The sequence below is a fragment of the Protopterus annectens genome, chromosome 6.part0 (assembly GCF_019279795.1).
Source record: "Protopterus annectens isolate FY-2018-M chromosome 6.part0, PAN1.0, whole genome shotgun sequence".
Lineage (NCBI taxonomy): Eukaryota > Metazoa > Chordata > Ceratodontiformes > Protopteridae > Protopterus > Protopterus annectens.
In genome coordinates, this window is record NC_056737.1 from 736,227,833 (window position 1) to 736,249,233 (window position 21,401).

Genomic DNA, 21,401 nt, shown 5'->3' on the forward strand with positions numbered 1-21,401 from the left:
TGTGGTGTATTTGCTTTTAGTTGAAGGTAAATTTTATGTTTCTAAGGTGCATTTATATATTTACAGTTTATACATATATTTTTGCTCCCCATTTGGGGGGCACCTGACATCTGGGGCAAGAAAAACTGATTAAAATGGCGTCGGCTGCATGTTTTATACCCCTGATGACCTGACATCATGGAAGAGGAGACAGCAACCAACGCAGGACCCAAAACTTTGTTATTCAGGCCAACTGAGGGCAACCTGCCAGCAGATTACCCTAATGTAATGATTGCAACAGTGAATACACTCGAATATCTACATTTATGGTAAGTGTACACAACTGTACTTTCCTTGTACACCTTATCTATCTTCTCATACAAGTCGATCATTTTCACAGCTTTCTATCCCATCTACTTGTCACATTTTCATGCTTCTGTCTCCATCTTTCTTTTTGCTGAGGGGTCTGAACAACCTGATTCCTTCTGATTTATTATGTTTCTGCTCAAGTGCTTTCTTCCTTTCATTAATAAAATACTACGTCCAAATATTCACGGAATTAGACTTTTTTCACAGTGCCAGTGACATTTAATTTCTCTTTATTCCATCTTAGGTTGGAGCAAAAAACAATGTTCATCTAGCTCAGTGACTGAGATAGACTAAATTTAACAAAAAACTGCACTGCGGGGTAGAGATTTTCTAGCTTCAGTTGATCTGGTGTATTCAGCAAAAAAAAAAAACAGGTGGAATGGTAAAGTCTCATTAGATTGCAGGCTTCAGCTAGTTGCTAATACCCCTACCAAATGATAACCATTTGAAAAGGTAGGACCCGGATTAGCTAGTCCTGTAATGTGGAGCCTGAATGGCTGAGATCGCCATTTATCAGAATATTCCCTTTTCTCCAAGGTATGGTGATCTTTGAGTTGGTATGTATAAGTTTAGGGCGTATGGAGGGTTTGCCTCCCTGCAAGAAAGAAGTTTCAAGAAGAAAAAAGTTGTTCAGTATTTGCTCTTCTAAATGTTCTGTCTTTGTTCTTTATAGCAGGACCAGGCATTTTGAGTCCTGGCATTTCATAACCAAACACATGACTTAAAAAAATATATCACTGTTCTGCTTTGAGTAGAACCAAAAGCATTGCATATAAAAGGGGAGGTTCGACTTGTTTGCCTGTATGCACTGCACTTTTTGAACTATGACACCATGAACAATTTTCCACATTCAGTTTGCAGACTGGTTTACAAAATAGATTATTACTCACCTAAATCATGTTAGTGGAGACACAATAATACAGAGACCCACATATGGCCTAAGACCAGTGAGTAAGCTTTCTTTTAGTGCTTTGCCTTATTAAGTGGGATCACCTTCTTGCCAGTATGAGAGGCTATGGCAACCATAGTGTCCCCTTTAAAAAGTTAGTGGTCTTCCTGAAAGGCAAGCACATTTTCTGTCATGCTTATCCATGTATTACCTGACTGATATTTTCCTTTCCTTCTAAAATTGTAGAAACGCAACCGAAGCTAACAAAAAGGTCTTTAGGTCTAACATTCTCCTTCTCCATATTATATCTATTAATTTATCATTTCTGTCCTAAGCCTTTGCATTTTATCCTCATTACCTGTATGTCTATTATACTAAGCTGAATGTGTTATCCTTTGATTTTAATAATGGTGACCTGCAGTAATGCTAACATTATACTGTGAATCTCCAAGTTATTTTTATATCAAGACTAAGTAACATTTATTTATACTTTTTAACTGTATATTTGCATTTTCATTGACAATAACTTTACTTTGTTTCGTCTTTGGATTTTAATTTACTGTATGCTTCTGAATGCATGTTTGTTTGCCTTTGCATTTTCTTTGGCCCATGTAGTGCCTGAAATGGATCACTTTGACTCAGACTAGCATATAGTTAAAAGGCATTAAACAAAATAAATAAAGTACTATAATGCAGTGCTGCAGTGGTTAGCATTGTCGCCTCACAGAAACAGGTTCTCTGGTGTGATTATTGGCTGGGGTGCCTTCTGTGTGGAGTCTTCATGTCCTACCTACATTTGCTAGGGTTTACTTCCGGTGCTCTGGTTTCCCCCCACAGTCCAAAGACATACGTCTGCAGAGTTCTGCAGCAGGCCTCCCTTGAAAATGGGTTCTGTCTCAGCCAGAATGTTAAATAAATAAATAAAATGTTATCAACCAAATGACATTTACATGGGTATTCTGAATTTACTCCCATAACTCTGAACCACCATCACTTCTTATCACTCTTGGGAAATTTCATGACATAATGCTATGTAGACTGCAGACATTAAGCTAGTCTTCATACCTTAAATTTGTTAACATTTATTCTGTGAGCTCTACCTTTGAATAACTTTAATGAATATTTTATTTCGCAGCCATATGTTGGTCTCTAGCAGATTTCCATTTGCTGTGGAACTGGAGTTTTTTTTGGGAGTGTGTAATTTTACAGACTTGCTGCCCACTTCTTGGTGGCAACAAGTTTGGGCAATTTAAGCTCTTTGCTGAATGGATATTTTTGCAGTAAAAGCTTTAGTTCACTGCAACTAAAACTACTCTAGTTAATCAAGAGGTGCAATTTCAGGGCCATTTTTAGAATGAGTGTATGATCTATAGTCTAGACCTTGTTTTCCTTTTGCATCAAGGTTAATTGCAGTCTGGGCCTGTGGATACTGACTGCTTTATTTTTTATTTTATTTGTTAATCAGTTCTTGTCTACATGATTTCAATAGAGACCTGTTTCACATTCTTTAGAATGTTCATCTGCAACATGAAATTTCTCACAACAGCCATTTTCCCCCCTTGGATCCTGATGATAATTTGAATGCTTCTTGATATTTCTAAGGGACACAGAGTGGCATGATTTCAGTCTACACTTAACCAATAGTCTTGATTATGGATGTTCTTTTCTGCCATAGGGTACCCTTGCTTCTACCACTTCATAAAGTATCATGAACATGTTGTCTTGAGTTCCCCCTTGTCAGACACAATGGGTACTACAGCACTCAAATACACTATCATTATCTATTGTACTTTATGTGATCAAACAGGACACATGGTTCTGTTGTTTTTATCTTTATTAAGTGGCCGTATGCATTTTTGATAGCTGATGAGACATCTACAAAAATGCATATGGTATACCCATCATGCAATGACTTCCTTTATGTGTTCAGTTTTTAAGACATAGGCTTGCTTTTATAAACCTTATCTAAAGGTTTATAAGATGTATTTGACTTTGATCCAAGGTCTGTTTTATGTCAGTCACTGAAATGGCCTCAAAGACTTTAACTTGCAGGCCTTCTTCTTATAATACACGTCTCTCTGTCTACAAGCAGTACTTTATCTTCACATAGCAATCCTACTTCAGTGATCTCTGTTAGACAGATGTCACATTTAAAAGACTTTATTTCAGATTCTACTTTGGTGACGATGGACTGCCTAGCATTAAAACAGGTGTTAGGGTTTAAAAGCAGAAACTGTATAATCCAATTCTTTTTTACTCCAGTCAAAACATATTCACACCAGTAATTTTGTTACAGTTTTTGCTGCTGATGTTGCAATCCCTTATTGTGTTGTACATTCTTTTACTCAGCACTGAAGTCTGGAGATCATTTGTTATAGCAATACTTATTTTTTTATCAGTTTTAGGAAACAATATATACTCAGTAACATTAAAGCTTAGGTACTATTCCATAGGTGGTGCAATGGAGACACATTTATCGCCAACGAGGAGAAAGTATTCACACTTCATAACATTTCATCAGGCCACATCTTTTCCTGCCATTTCTCCACTTGGCAAGTAAATAACCCTTCTACTGCAGGTACTGGTTCTTCTCCAATTCTTCCTTTGGCATGTGTAATTGGGCTTCATATCTTCTTTTGTCCTGACATATTGAGCTTCTGCATATTTCCTATTTGGCAGTTTTACTCAGAGCTTGCACCAGAGATACAAGATATATCTGTTGAGGACACTAAGATTATATAGGACCTACACAAGATTCCAACATGGAAGACCAAATTCTGTAAGAATTTTTGTATTTTCCCAATGTCATTTGTTTCTATTTATATTACATAACCATATAATTTAGACTCTTAAATATTCATACACAGGTTGCTAACTTTTCTTTCTGTATTCATTAAGAAGACTAGATTGAAAACAGTCAAAAATTTACAACAGTATAAGTGATGTTAAAATTCAATTTTTAAAGTGAAAGAATATGAAAAAATGCTCATGAGCAAAACCTTGTAGCAGGAACTATCTACAGCTACTCATGAATTACCCTGTCTTGTTTGTATGGCTTATTCCATCATGTCTGGAAGTGCACACTGAGACTTAGATTTTTTGATATAACTGCCTTTGGATATTTTAACTCTCTCTTAAGTTAAATAGATTACATAGATGGTTTAGTTTTCTGTTCAACATTCTAACCATAGTCAGTGACATTTCAGTTTAGGGGTGTCTAGGTTTTATAAAATAATGGACACACAAAACATTTTACAGCATTCTTAGGTGAACAGAGAGCTCACCTTCCTCCCAAATGGAATATTTTCTGTCTCACTTGCATCAGACATTTGAATTTCAGCAGTAGAATTATGAAATAAAATAAACTAAGCCTGAATGGATGTTGCTGTTATACTTTTCTTAGGAGTTTTTGCCGCCTTTTTTTCCCCTTATTTTTATGTTCAAGTACCAAGAAATTTCTATACTTTCTTTTGTAGACTTATATTCTAGGATGAGAATGAAGAGATCTCCCGACTTTACTGTCTTTCTTGCCCCTTATGAAATCATGAATTTTTTCATAACAAATTGTACAGTTTATACTAAAGCAAAAAGCAATGCTAGAGCATTACAACACACAAACACACACACACACACACACACACACACACACACACACACACACACACACACACACACACACACACACACACACACACACACACACACACACACACACACACACACACACACACACACACACAACAATGACTGAACTAGGAAAAAGTGACTTTATTAAAAAAGACAAAGTTGAACACATTCATTTCCACAACACAATGAGACTTTTAAGAACTATTAAAACCAAACTTAGTAAAATAAATATCAATATTCCAAAATGACCCATATTTCAAAGACATATACCTATTTGTTTATTTATTTACTCATTTATTTTATGTTTGTTTACCGGGGTAGTCCAACCGGGTGGGTATCCCATTTTCAGTGGATGCCCAGGGAGAACAGAGAATGCATAATATAAGAAACTGCAAACATAAGATGAGACAACCAAAAATAACCTCACAGAGAATACATAATGTAAGAAAATACAAACTTAAGTTGAGACAATCAATAAAGTCCCATAGGTTACAGAAAAATACTTATGTAATATAAGAAAAATACAAGCATATAGTGAGATGATCAACTTTAGCTCCTTTGGTTAATAATAATCACAAATGTGTTAAAAATATCATATTATTAGGGAAACACCACCACACTTGTGTACAAAGAGCATTATAATATTTAGAGTAACATAGATATATGTTGTAGTGGTTAAAAAATAGTAGTAAGAGATTTAAGGGAAGCTTAGTAAATTCAAGATCTGTTATTACAATTTCTCAGGAAGGACTAATTCATAACAAAGCTCTGTACAAGGACATAAGTAATATATTAAGTAACACAAAGCCTATTGCCTCTGAGAGCTTAATTTCAAAATACCCTTAATATTACAGTGTTTATTTAAGCCTGCCCTTTCCTTCATTCCTAAAAGTTTTATCGCCTCCTTAACCAAAGCCTAGCAGAAGCCTAGCACAGTATTTCTTATGGAACTTCTCAGAGAAAAGGTACTTTGAAGTGTTCTTTCCTTTCAGCATCCAAATAAGCTGGCATTCTCCAAGAAAACTGTATCAAAATGAATAATACAAACTTGTTACTAAGCCATCAGACTAAATGTATGTACTTGGATGTTATAAGCTGCTCAAGCAAAACACTTCATTTTGTCTAGATGGTTCATCTAATCACAAGCACTACTAAACTGGTCTATGAAATATTAGACACAATACTTTACAATACAAATGCTAATTTAAGACTGTGCTGAATTAGCTGTAACTGAATTTTAGTAATTTGTAAATGTTCCAGTTCTACTCCACAATCATGTCTAGCTGCTTGCTTTTATATGCAATAAGCTATCCAATTGCATTGACAGTGCTAACAATAATGCATTTCTATTGCCTGTAGATCATAAGCATTGACCAGTGTTACTGCTAATAGCTCTCTGCTATTGCTATACAGTTCTTTAATTGAAGCATGTTTTTTCTATCACTACAGCTAAGACAAACTGACCTGAGACAAACTTTTATGAAACTAGAAGGCAGATTGCACTGTGGAATTGGCTTATGAGAAATAGCTTCAACATTCCTGGGCAATTAATTAGTGTTGACAGCATAGTGAAAAATATACCAACAATGGAATAAGAATACACCATGTGCAAATTGGTCTCAGGAGAGTATAAAATATGCCAGAATGAAATAGCTGTTTATCTTACTGGAAAATAATTACAATTTGAAGAGGTTTATAATGTAACTGCTAGCATTTCATGTTATCCTCCTAACAGATGGCAAGTAACAGCAGGACATTTACTAACAGTAAGTAAAAAATGAAATTATATAAAACTGGTAGACTATCTCAGCACGTGATTTGAGATTTCAAAATTTTTAAAAATGCTTTTGTTCCTATGCAATGAATTGATACCATATCTGAATTAGTAAGAAAACTATAGTTAAAATGTGGGCACATGGAGAGACCTGGTCAGATAAAGAATATGATCAGAAGTGCAGTATTATTTATAGCTTAGTGCAGTTAGACAGAGGCATTAGGCTTGAACACTCTTCCAGATGGCATGCAGTCCAGTAACATTTATAGCTGCTTATACAATAAAGGATCATTGATATTCCAGAATGAATCACACTGATTGGAGAACCCAATCAGCAGCATGGCACATACCAATAGAAAAAAGTCTGGCCACTGAAAGACTATTGAGCGGCCAGACTTAGTATTGGCATATGCTGAATAACCGCATAACAAACCTCTTTTATTGAGGAATGAGCAAAATAATGGTCTTTTCTTCATCTCTTCTCTTGCACTACACTGATGTACTATGCAACCATGGAAACCAAGTCCGATATGCATGTGAAGTACATCAGCAAACAGAAGACAATGCAGAAGAAGACTATAAAGCGCTGTTGCACAAAGATATTATTTAAGAAATGTAAGTAATTTTTTCTTAAATAATGTCAATGTCTAATAGCAATAACCCACTCCTAGATGTGGGTATTACAGGATTTACCCACAGTTGGCTTTATTTAATTACCTTGGCTTCAACCATGTGATCAAACCATGCCAACCATGGGTAAATCCTGTGATACCCACACCCAGTCATGGGTTCTTGCTAAGTAGTGAGCAATACTCTTTTCTAGATAAGCACAGATCCCTCAATAATAAAATTAATTTCTACTTCATAACTGTCCCTGAGACTTATGAAGGTTAAAATGACTGTGAAAAGTGACGCAGTATAATGTTTGATGTCAGTGAAAAAAAATATCTGCAGTTCTTAAAATACTGCTATATATCAGTGTACCTCCATGCATCCACGTAGTGGCATACTGTTGAAAACTGACAGCAATACAGAAAAAGGAATAGAACTGTGAAATTAAAGTCATCATCTGATTGTAAATATGTCACAAAGAATACAGACACAGCAAAAATTAACACATAGATAAGCAGTTCATTTTGAAAAATATATACATGCAGCCTAGAACATAAGGAAGGAAATGAATGGAGCAATGCAAGTGCTGCATACCCTGGTAATGGTAGACTGGAGACATAGTGTAGATGTAGGTGCTGCACACCCAGCCACTGCGCAGCAACAGAGACAATATTGTGCAGGACATAACATAGACATGTTGAGTAATTAAGAGCTTTTTGAGTGGTACACGATGGACAGAGTTACACTGGACACCATATGTGGCATTTGCCAGCTGAATGATACACCAACTGCAGTTTGGCTTTTGCCCTTCTTGTTACTCAATAAGGACCTTATTTGCAAGGACATTCCGGTAATTTATAGGAGAGTTTACCTAAATTCCATCAACATTCACAATTTTGATTCATGGTTTTCTAAAACATAAAGTCTAAAAACTTTCAATCTGAAAGTATAAAAAAACAAGATGGTCCATTTAATCACATGCACAGATGGTTCGATTAAATATTAGACATGGTACTCAAACATTTAAGAGGTTAAATATTCTTGCTAAAAGAAGCAATCTGTCCTCCATAATCTATATTGAATAGCAGTATAAAATATAAAACAGACATGGCAGATGCATGAATGATACATGAAAGGGGCAAGCACTCTGTACTCCCCCCTCCATAAATTACATATATCAGTTCCACAATCACAATACAGTGGAAAAAAACTGCAAGTGCCCTCCAAAAGTGCACTGTTGGCTTGCACAATACAACACACTATTGTTAAATGAACAGCAACATTTAGTTTTTGCTTAAATGATCGACAAGAGCACAACCCTCAAAAAAAGTATAACACATTCATTAATCATCTACATTAGGAATGACTGATGCAGTCCTCACCTGTCAGTTACAGCATATGGGAAGTATATCATCTTCTGAGAGAAATCCCCCAGTGGAGCAATGGACCACCATGAAAACATTCCATAGGGTAACCCGTTTGTTAGTGGTGCTGGGTACCGTAGACTGTACTCACAGAGTCATATTTGAATCAGAAAGGGTTCCACTCTGTTTATTGCCAGGTAGTCTGAAATACAAATCACATGATCAGTGACTCATCCCACAAATGTCCTGAGAATGCCAATGATGCGCATGTATTGAAATTGAATGACCTGTATCAGGCATTCATGGAAGGGTATGCAATGTACTGATAAGATGAAAGTATCTATGCTGTGTCATATATGTGTATATTTCACATGGAATGTAAATGATACAGGGAGCTTTACATGCACCACATGATACCTAAACTGTGACCTGGTTGTATTTTACAGGTGATATTAACTGTATGGTGCAGTACTATCTGATGAGCTCTATCCAATTTTCCTGGTATGGCATTGAGAACAGTTACAAGTGGTTACACAGCCTAGCATGGGTGGCCAATGGAATAGTTGTTTGGTATTCTAAAGGGACATTTCTGGTGCTATGATGACCTCAATGAATAAGTTGCAATATGCAGCAGAATATGCACCATGCTTCAAAACATATGGTTGTAATGAAGATTGGCAGCCTGGCAAGTGGGGTGGATTGGAGTGCTGAATAGAAGTTACAGGGAAGAATACAGAGGAAGCAGCATCAGTAGCACATGGTGCATAATGGGCAATGTGTCACTATGTTATAGCATCATTACAGTGTCTGACAGAACTGGGCTCAGCACAAGCTGTGCCAGAAGCACTTGTACTATCTATTAGTGTAGGGCCTTGTGACATGCCTACTTATGAAGGAAAGCCTGGGAGATAATATAAGATTTGTACTGCAAACGCCAAATACACTGAGCACTAGTCATGGTGTGGATGGGAGGAGAAATGGCGTAGGCATTATCCTGAAGGAACAGTATGCTAAGAGTGTTTTGGAGGTGAAAAGAGCGTCAGAGTGATGTTTATGAAGCTGGAAATTGATGGTGTAATGATGAATGTTGTTAGTGCATATGCTCCACAAGTTGGGTGTGCGATGGATGAAAAAGAAAAATTTTGGAGTGAGTTGGATGAAGTGGTGATGACTGTACCCAAGGGTGAGAGACTGGTGATTGGAGCAGATTTCAATGGGCATGGTGGTGAAGGGAACAGAGGGGATGAGGAAGTGATGGGTAGGTATGGTGTTAAGCAAAGGAATGCAGAAGTTCAGATGGTAGTGGATTTTGCGAAAAGGCTGGACATGGCTGTGATGAATACGTATTTTAACAAGAGGGAGGAGCATAGAGTGACATACAAGAGTGGAGGAAGATGCACACAGGTGGATTATATCTTGTGTAGAAGGGCCAGTCTGAAGGAGATTGGAGACTGTAAAGTGGTGGCAGGGGAAAGTGCAATTAGGCAGCATAGGATGGTGGTTTGTAGGATGACATTTGTGATCAAGAAGAGGAGGATGAGTGTGAAGGCAGCACCAAGGATCAAATGGTGGAAATTGAAAAAGGGTAATTGTGAGGTGATGTTCAGGGAAGAGTTAAGACAGGCAATGTGTGGCAGTGAAGAGTTACCGAATAGCAGGGTAACTTCAGCAGAGCTAGTAAGAGAGATGGCTAGAACGGTGCTTGGTGTGACATCTGGAAAAAGGAAGGAGGACAGGGAGACCTGGTGGTGGAATGAAGAAGTACAGGAGAGTATACAGAGAAAGAGGTTGGCGAAGAAGATGTGGGATTGTCAAAGAGATGAAGAAAGTAGACAAGAGTATAAGGAGATGAGGTGCATGGCAAAGAGAGAGGTGGTGAAGGCTAAGGATAAGGCATATGAAGAGTTGTATAAAAAGTTGGACACTAAGGAGGGAGAAAAGGACCTGTACTGATTGGCTAGACAGAGGGACTGAGCTAGTAAAGATGTGCAGCAGGTAAGGGTGATAAAGGATAATGAGGGAAACATACTCACAAGCGAGGAGAGTGTGTTGAGCAGATGGAAAGAGTACTTTGAGGGGTTGATGAATGAAGAGAATGAGAGGGAGAGAAGGTTGGATGATTTGCGGATAGTGAATCATGAAGTGCAGTGTATTAGCAAGGAGGAAGTAAGGATAGCTATGAAGAGGATGAAGAACAGAAAGGCTGTTGGTCCAGATGACATACCTGTGGAAGCATGGAGGTGTTTAGGTGAAATGGCAGTGGAGTTTTTAACTAGATTGTTTAATGAAATCTTGGAAAGTGAGAGGATGCCTGAGGAATGGAGAAAAAGTGTTTTGGTACCAATTTTTAAGAATAAGGGTGATGTGCAGAGCTCTAGTAACTACAGAGGGATTAAACTGATCAGTCACAGCATGAAGTTATGGGAAAGAGTAGTGGAAGCTTGGTTAAGAAGGGAGGTGATGATTAGTGATCAGGAGTATGGTTTCATGCCAGAAAGAGCACTGCAGATGTGATGTTTGCTCTGAGAGTGTTGATGGAGAAGTACAGAGAAGGTCAGAAGGAGTTGCATTGTGTCTTTGTGGATTTAGAGAAAGCATTTGACAGGGTGCCTAGAGAGGAGTTGTGGTATTGTATGAGGAAGTCAAGAGTGTCAGAGAAGTATGTAAGAGTGGTACAGGTTATGTACGAGGGTAGTGTGACAGCGGTGAGGTCTGCGGTGGGAGTGATGGATGCGTTTAAGGTGGAGGTGCGATTACATTAAGGATCGGCTCTGAGCCCTTTCTTATGTGCAATGGTGATGGACAGGTTGACAGACGAGATCAGACAGGAGTCCCCGTGGACTATGATGTTTGCAGATGACATTGTGATCTGTAGTGAGAGTAGGGAACAGGTGGAGGAGACCCTGGAGAGGTGGAGATATGCTCTAGAGAGAAGAGGAATGAAGGTCAGCAGGACTAAGATTATATGTGTGTGAATGAGAGGGAGGATAGAGGAATGGTGAGGATGCAGGGAGTAGAGGTGGCAATGGTGGATGAGTTTAAGTACTTGGGATCAACAGTTCAGAGTAATGGTGAGTGTTAAAGAGAGGTGAAGAAGAGAGTGCAGGCAGGATGGAGTGGGTGAAGAAGAGTGTCATGAGTGATTTGTGACAGACGAGTACCAGTAAGAGTGAAAGGGAAGGTCTACAAGAGGGTAGTGAGACCAGCTATGTTATATGGGTTGGAGACAGTGGCATTGACAAAAAGGCAGGAGTCAGAGCTTGACGTGGCAGAGATGAAAATGTTAGGATTTGCACTGGGTGTGACGGGGATGGACAGGATTAGGAATAAGTATATTAGAGGGTCAGCCCAGGTTGGATGGTTTGGAGACAAAGCCAGAGAGGCAAGATTATGTTGGTTTGGACATGTGCTGAGGAGGGATGCAGAGTATATTGGGAAAAAGATGCTAAGGATGAAGCTGCCAGGTAACAGGAAAAGAGGAAGGCCTAAGATAAGGTTTACGGATGTGGTGAGAGAGGACATGCAGGTGGTTGGTGTGACAGGGCAAGATGCAGAGGACAGGAATAAATGGAAACAGTTGATCTGCTGTGGTGACCCCTAATAGCAGTGTCTATAGCGAAAACGCTTTTTTCTTGTATTAAATAAAATTAGCGTTCAGCTTTTTCACTGAGTTCGCTGTGCTGTGTTTGACTTTTGGAAAGCCTTGGATTTCGGCTTTAGACATTTACAGTGATTGCATTTACTGCTTTTGCTCCAGGTTTGCTGTTCGGTGAGGGCTCCCTTCACTTTGTTATTTGCTGGTTTTCTGTTTGTTTCAGTTCTTGAAATATCTTGGAAGGTGATAGCATATTCCCTAAAGGTTATGGATGGGTGAAACTACTACACAAGTACAATTGTAGTAGTAAGAATGTTATATATGCTGGTATTTGTCAGACATGTGCCTGTTTTTATATAGGCAAAACCAAGAATGCCTTTCGAACACGTATTTACCAGCATTTATATGACATTAGGAAAGTGAATTAAAAAAATTCACTGGCTAAACATGTCAATATCTACCCAGGTCACAATTTCAAATTCACAGTTCTTGAACAACTTATGGTAGATGAGAGAGGAGGCCCTATCGAATATTAACTTGAATATAAAGAACTGTTATGGCAATTGAGGGTTAATGCCAACAGTAACCCAGGACTGAAAGACATGGTGTCATTGACTAGTTTTTTGAAACTAAAAGCAAACTTTTTTATGTAATTTGTTAACTTTTATTATTACATTATTACAATATTATTAGAACATTTTATCATTTCATATAACTTATGTTAACATCTTAGGCTTGAAGTTTTTAACATTATTAGATATCATAAGCAGTGCAATATGACTTTTAGTTTTTTATGTAAGAAAAAGGGAGTCTGTATCTTTAAATGTAAATGGTGTTTAACACCCATCTGTTAATGATGTCTTTGTAATGAGTATTTAAGGAGCTGAGGGATGATACTCTGATTTTTCTGAAGAAGTCAACTGTAATTTGTGACGAAAGCGCTCAACATTAAATTTTATTATTGTTCCTGTGGTGTCAGCGCACTTTGTGGTTTCCTAGTTTAGTACTGTTTTGTTTGGTTTTCACAATCAAAAAAGTACATATCAAGCTTGGCACCTTATATCGTGGCAGACCATATCTCACCTAAAACATCAGACTCGCCACTGTCCAATCTCTCCTGCTTTGCTCCCTCCTCTACAGATCTCATATTCTTACTAGCCTTTGTAAGTCTGATCTAACCAACCTAGAATCTTGCTGCAACAAAATTGCCAAGTTTGCCACTAATGCCCCAAACAGGTCTCACCACTGTACTGCCCTCTCCCAGTTGAACTGGCTTGAACTCCCAAACCTATTAACTCTTAACCATTTTACTATGGCCCACAAGTTAATCCACCAACCCTCAAACTGTCCAGCTCTCTCCAATCTTGTCCAACCTAGTTTCCCAAGCCACTTAGATCCTCTGATAAACTTATGCTAAACGTCATCTACTCCCACAACTATTATGAGGACTGTCTCTATTCCAATAAAATTACCAAACTCTTGAACACCCTCCTGCAAACCATCACTAAAAATCCACACCCTCTTGAGTTCAAAAGTCTACTTCATAACTACCTTACTAGTCACTGGCTCCACTCCTGTCATACTCCGGGCTAACCCCACTGAGCCTGTCCTACCTCTTTCAGCTCTTCTACACTCAACATCTCATTTACCACTACCTCCCTTGGATTATTTTGATGGTCTTTTGGTTGTCTTAACTCCACCTATATAAGACTGTTCACACAATTTTTCCTATGATTGTACATATTTCTTGACTATTTCTACTTATATTTCTGATGTTACATACTATTTGATTTATTTGCTATCTTGCCTCTATACATTCATCATTGATGTTCTATTCTTAAGCTTGATATAGAGTTCTGTGTGTTTTTATAATTGTCCTATGTATAAAATTCCATATGCTAAAATTGTACTGACTAGTATTTTTGCATTTTTTACTGTTTATTGTATGCTGTTTTTAACTGGAGCTTTTCTCCCCAGGCCTCTGCTGAAAATGGACTTTTGGCCCAGTCAGATTTTCCTGGTTAACAAATATAATAAATAAATAAATAAATAAATAAAATAAATATAGTCTTCTGCACAATTATCTTCAATCCAATATTACATAAATTGCTTAATTCTTGCCTTTCCTTAAACATCACTCCTCCTTCACAACATTATTCTGCATGTGTTTTTCCCACATTTTCCATTTTTCTATGTTATTTGCTCTTACATATTTCTAAAGATCCCACTTTCAGTTCTTTTTTCCCTGTTAAAATATTCGCTACTTCAGTATAGTTGGTTTAGACTTTGACTTACATTTTCTTAATTGCTTTTTTTGGCAGCCACCAGAATTAAACTTAAAAATCCTTACTATGTCTAGGCAATTCAGATCCTGTATCCCAGCGTAGAAAAAAATAATAATTTCCTTAGTTACGCCACTTACTCACCCAATATTTTGTTCAGATGACTCTGTAGAGAATTTTTAAAGTCTGCCAGTTCATTACACTCTCAAAACATATGTTTCCAGCTACCTCTTTCTTCCCCATCACACCTCCAACATTTGCCATCTACCTAAGGAAGAATTCTTTGGAATCTGCTTGGGGTATAAAAATATCTATGCAATCACTTCCAAATAAAAATCCTAAATCTTCTAGATCTTGTTGCACATTTGGGAACCATACATGGAGCCTCCTCTTGCTTCATTGTGAATTGCTTATCCAGTCTCACTTCCCGATCTTTTCTAAGCTCCCCTGATTGATATCTATAGTCATTGCTCAATATTTTATATGCCATCCTAATTATTCATTTTTTTGGCACCAGTATCTGTTCTAGATTCAGCCAAAGCCTCTACCAGTACTGGTCTTTCACTTAGGATTCCCATATCCCTTTTTCGTTTCCTGTACTCTCTGATATCAATTCCTGATAGGGAAGGCAGTCTGTAGCTTGCAGTCCAAATGTCTCCATGGCCTCTTCCCATTCAATTACCCTTACCTTTTTAGTAATTTGTTCCCAATACCTTGGTTCCTTTGCAAATTTTCTCCAGTAAATTCTAGCCCCCTCTTGCCTATTCTCTGTACCCTTAATTGCAGACATCGCTGTCAGCAGAATCTCCTTTCTCCATTCTTGCTTTGGCTTAGTTCTTAGAATACTTCCTGCTACTTTATGAATATAATATTCTGCATGATTGCTGTTATTCTCCTTAAGGATCCATATCCAAAATCCCACTCTCTCCTTACTTCTTGAATTTTTCTCTTGCTTTATCATTATCTGTTTTCAGGTGGATTTATAGCTTTCTGGTTGTGTTATGTATATGGCTCTTAATTGTGTATCTCTAAAATATCCTTTCCAATCAGGTAATCCTGAACCACCTTGTTCTATTGGAACGATCAACTTATCCCATCCCACTTGACCCTTGCACTTTTTCCTACCCAGATAAAATCCTTTAACTCTTTTATTAATTACTATCCACAACTTCTCAGGCTGATAAAAATATGCCTGACCTATGTATAAAACTAATGGGACTAAAACATTTTCACTGCTTGCATCTTGCTATCAATATCTATAAACAAGAGCTTCCAGTTTCTCAGTTTTGATATTATCTTCTGTTTAGTCTCTTTCTAGATATTGTTAGCCGCCATAACAGAATTCATTTTAACCCATACTCCCAAATAGTTCATTTTATCGTTTCCATATAATTATGGGTATTGCTGAACCAATTCATGCAAGGGTACATAGTTTACAGCTATAGCGTTTTATTTTAGCTGCATTAATTTTATATCCCAAAAAGACTTGAAACTGTATTAGAATGTTCCACAACAATGAGATGTCCTTTTCTGTTTTTATCAGGTACAAAATAATGTTTCTGCAAATAAAGACAACTTTTCTTGCTTATCATACCAATTATATCCTTGAATTTCTGAGCTCCTTATTTTCTTTGCCAGTGGCTCTAAATATAATGCAAATAACAAAAGGAGAAAGAGGACACCGCTGCCTGGTTCCTCTGTTACGACACAACTTATAAGAGAAGAACCCCCTCACTTTAATATTTGCCTTCAATTCCTCCATATATCCTCCTAATTAACATTAGTTTTGTATAAGGGAATGCAAATTCTTCCATTGCCCTACTCATTAAATCCCATCTTGCTGTGCTGAATGCTTTCTCTGCATCAAGATCCGCCAACACCAGTGGTATTTTCTTACTGTCTGCTTCCTTCAGCATCATCATTGTTCTATTAATGTTGTCAGATGTTTGCCTCCCCTGCATAATATGACACTGATCCATTTCTATCCATTTTGACAATACCTTTGCCATTCTTTTAGCTATTGTAGACATAAACACTATAATTATGGTTTAAAATTGAAATAGGTCTATATGAAGCTGTATCTGATAGATATTATTAAGGTTTCATTATAATCAAATACACTTCAGTCATTGCCAGACTAAAATATAATTTATTAAAAGAAATAACACATACTTGTGGGAGATAGTACTCAGGAAGTCATGTCTTGCTGAACAAAAGAATTCATAATCTTTTATAGGAAAACTTTAACAAAGTAGTAAACTTTATCAAACATACCACTGTTAGCATCCAACAGAAAAATACTAACTAATACAGTTCATAATTAAGCAATAACCTGTGGCTGGGTGTGAGTAATGCTGGATTTACCCACGGTTGGTGTGGTTTGGTCACAAGGACGAAGCAATTGCCCACACCCAGCCATGGGTTATTGCTATTATACAATGACATTATTTAAGAAAAAAAATACTTAATTTTCTTAAATAATGTCTTTGTATAATGCCTCCATGCTGGCCTTCCGTGTTTTTCCAGTAACCTGGGGCTTTTTCTGATGTACTGCGCATGCATATGGGACTTGTGTTTCCATACTTATGCAGTACATCATTGCTGTGCAGAGGTAGCAACAGAGAAAGGAAGATCTCTGTTGCTTTTTTTTTTTTTATTGAAAATAAAAAAAGAAATCGGGAGACTTTTTACATTCGGGAGAGCCAGGACAGACAAAATAAAAGGATAATGAGGTAAGTTTCTTTAATTTTGCAGAATGCACCTGATTATCCTTATTTTCATTGGTGCTGTCTCCCTTGTTCATTTCAGGTCTTCTGATTTCTTTATTGGTGCAAAAAAAGAAAGAAAAGTAAAAAAAATTCCGAGATATACTAATGGGAAAAAATCTGGCTGACCGGACCTTTTTCCATTAGTAGATTCTCGGATTTAAAATGGGCACACTAGTTGGGCTGGCCAATCAGTGTGCTCGTTTTTGAAAATTAATGGCCAGTCATTGTATAATACAGTTTATTCTACAGACAATTACTAAATATCTAATAGAAATCGTCAAATTTAGTAAAAATAGATTTGAAATGTCTTATCTATGTTTCTAGCATAGTATGGAATAATTTTCTTTTCACCATGTGATTTGAAAAGAATTCTGCCTCAGGCTCAGGAAATGAAACTTAACATTCTGTACTTTTCCATGTTTATGCTTATTCTCTTGCAACACATACACTACCCTTTCAGGACATGCATGCACTAACCTTCTAGAACACGTGCAATTTCATTTCAACCCTTTACAGTCTTTACCATCTTTAGGTATTACAGCCACTACAGCTTTCTCCAAGATGTTGGTGCTTCCCCTCCTTTTAAAGTACTGTCAAACAAAACCTTCTAGATCTTTATCTCTTTCTTCCCTCCTAGCTTCCAAACTTCCACAGGAATACCATCTATTCCCGCCGATGTTCCTGTAGATTGATTATACTTTACTGTTTTTATCTTGTCTCCTATCTTAACTGTTAATTTTTGAGCCTCATATCATAAAACATCTTTTTCACTTTAAATACATTGTCATAACATTTTTCCAAAACCTTCAAAAACTAACTCCATTTTCACTTGCTATTTCACTTTAATTGGCACTATCTGTAAATTACACTTTTTCAAAAACTCTAACATGTAAATTCTGTAACAATGGATTTGATCGAGATGCAGTGAGTTTGGTTATTAAAGCTTTGCATAAAAATAAAAGCAAAGGCAAAATTGTAATAATAATAATAATAACAATAATAATAATAATAGCAATAAGCATAATAAATTTCAACAAACTGCCTCCCCAGCCTGAAAACAAATTGACTAGCTAAGCCCCTTGTGAACCATCCACTTTTTTGGTATCTGACAGTTCAGCCACTTTTTGGATGATTTCCAAATGACTATGCATTGTGTGCTCATTATCGGGAATAAACAAATAGGATTCCCCATGCATGAGCATGCACGTACCTGGCTTTAACGTAAGTACAAAATCAGTTGCCATCTGATTTTGGAGTACTACTGCATGCATGGCACTCAGCTCTAAAGTAATCAAAATAACAGTTTCAAAAGTTGCATTAGAGAGCGGTTTCAGCTCCCAAATTGATTTTACAGTCCCATAAGCAGGCATACCTCTAAACCTCTCAATGCAAAAAATTGGACAAAGCGTGACAGAATGGGAGGACAAAGGCCCAAAAATAGGAAATGATTTTAAATATTGCTCTTATAAACTTAGAAAGTTGCTAGAACAATAGAATTTGTCTTACATGCATTTCTCTGAAGGATATGAAGTCTGAAACAAATGTGTACCATTATTAAGTGACTTCAAGTCCTCAGATCATCCCAGTGATTTGCCAGAAAATCACATATTTCATGAGGAACAGACCGAAAATCTGGACATTCTGTTAAAATCTGGACAATTGAGAGGTATGTAAGCAGGTAAAATGCCAGCCTCAGAAATAATCACCAAGGTCTATATGAGGAAGTCTTTTAAAAGCTAGTTCTAAATCATGATGATAAAAACCACAAAGCATCGACCTTTCCAATCATATTTTTGCAGTCTGAGTATTTCATATATTATGAATTTTACCATTCGGTAGGGCATCTACATGTCAAATGGCTGGAAGAACTCTTCCAATATAACAACACCTGATCATTTTCCTGGCAGCCAGAGATATGTTAGACTGCCACAAATAAAATAAAAGTCTTTCAGCATCACGGCAACAATCAGACATGAATAGTGAGCTGGTCTGAGTCAGAGCGGATTTTCAAAAATGTCCAGGCATAAATTTGTTTTGCGATGAATAGCTTGCTGCTGCACTCCAAATACACTCTATAAAGGTTGCTGTTGTATGTTAGCTCCCATGAGTGGTGCTTGGTCACCTGATTTAGGGAAAATGTCCCCTTTTGATGTCCCCACAGTATCAGTCATCAGTTCTGTTCCCAGTCTCTGTTTTTTCTTCTGGTTCAAGAAAAAACTAGTTCATCATCAAACAAGGCTGCAGAGGGCAGGTCAAAGGGAATTGGTTGGCTTCCCTCATTTGGCACGGCTTTTTGGACATGGGAGATATGGATCCATGTTTGAGACCCTTCGAGTCTAATGGCTGTAGCTGTGACAAGGAGCACCAGGAATGGGCCTTTCTATTGAGGTTGGAGGGCATGTTGTCTGGAGAAGAAATTAACAAGTACCCGGTTTCCTGGTTTACCATCATGTGCTGCATAAGGATCAGGCTGGAGCTTTGTGGAGGTTACCTGTGAAGGAAGATGCTGCAGAACAGAAATTATTTTTACAGCAAGTAAGCATTATCTCATCAACTAACTGTAGATCAAGATTTGCAGGTAGGGGTGTGGCTGGCATCTTCATAGGGCTCCCCATGAGGATTTCATGAGGGGAGAACTTTCTAGGTGCACTGATTGCACTGCAGATAGTAAATAAAACTAAGAGCAAGGCCTCTGGCCATTTTAGACCCATTTCTGCAGTAGGCTTTGCTAACTTAGTTTTCAGAGTTTGATTAATTCTTAATACCATGCCTGAGGACTGTGCAGACAATTATATTGCATCTGAATATTTAGATCTTTACAAATTTGTTGAATAATCTGACTCGTAAAATTGGTACATCTATTTGACTGAATACATCATGATACCCCAAAATGGGGTTTAAACTCATACAAAATCTTCCTGGCCACTGAGACCACATAATGTTTAATGCATTGATATGTTTCTACCCAACCAGAGAAAACATCAATCAAAACTAGTACATATTTAGACTTTGTACACATTGATAATTCTATGAAATCCCACTGTATACAACAGAAAGGTCCCCATTGGTTTTTAATATGCTATGTGGGAACTGTTAAAGATTTAGAAATAGGTAGAAGACATTTATTGTATGTTTGTACAAGACGTAGAACAACTTCTGAAGTATAAGGGGTATACCAGTCAGTCAAAATCCGTCTTATTAAAGCATTTTTTCCCAGATGGGAAGCCAAATGGTAAGCCTGTCTCAACTGCGGTAAAAGAGTTTGTAATGCTACTAACCTTCCATCCAGATGGCACCAAAGTGAGTTGGGGGAATGACAGCAGCCATCATGAATCCACCTTACCCTTCCAGGTCATCAGCTTGGTTCTGAATAGACAACACTTGCAAAGTTACAGGCATATTTTCAACTCGAAGAGGCTGCAAAAAAGAAGCCTGAACAGGATTTAATAAAGCAGCCCGCCTTGCCGCTCTATCAGCAAAGGTATTTCCTACTGTTTCAAATGAGTTATCTGACCTATGAGCAGCACATTTAACAACAGCTATTTCCCCAGGGAGAAGCAGAGCATTTAACAATTCACTTATAAAGACTGGATTTTTAATTTTTATCCCTGCAGAGATTAAATAACCTCTATCTCGCCAAATTCCCAAAATCGTGTAGAACTCCACTGGTATATCTGGAATTTATGCACACTGGAACACTCTTTCCCTATGCTAGTTTTCAAGCTTCAGTAATAGCTAATTCAGCTAGTTGAGCTGAAACATTTACCTGAAATTGTCTAGTCAGTAAAACTTAATCAATACTACAGACCACAAAAGCAGCTATCAATTGTCTTCCCTTCTGATGCATGATCTATCGACAAACAAAATTAAGTCAGGATTCTGCAGCGGAGTATCTCTGAGATCAGGTCTAGGATGAAGCATGTTGCTAACAACAAAAACACAATCATGAGGTTCACCTTCATCAGCAGTATGGATAAAAGAGTCTGGATTCAACAGATGGCATCTAATAATTTTCAAAGGAGGATTATTAAGTAGAGCTAGCTCATATTTGGAAAGTCTAGAAGCAGAAAGATACAGTGTTTTCATCTTTAATAACAAAGCATTAACAGCATGTCAAACTGCAACAAAGTATTATGACCCAG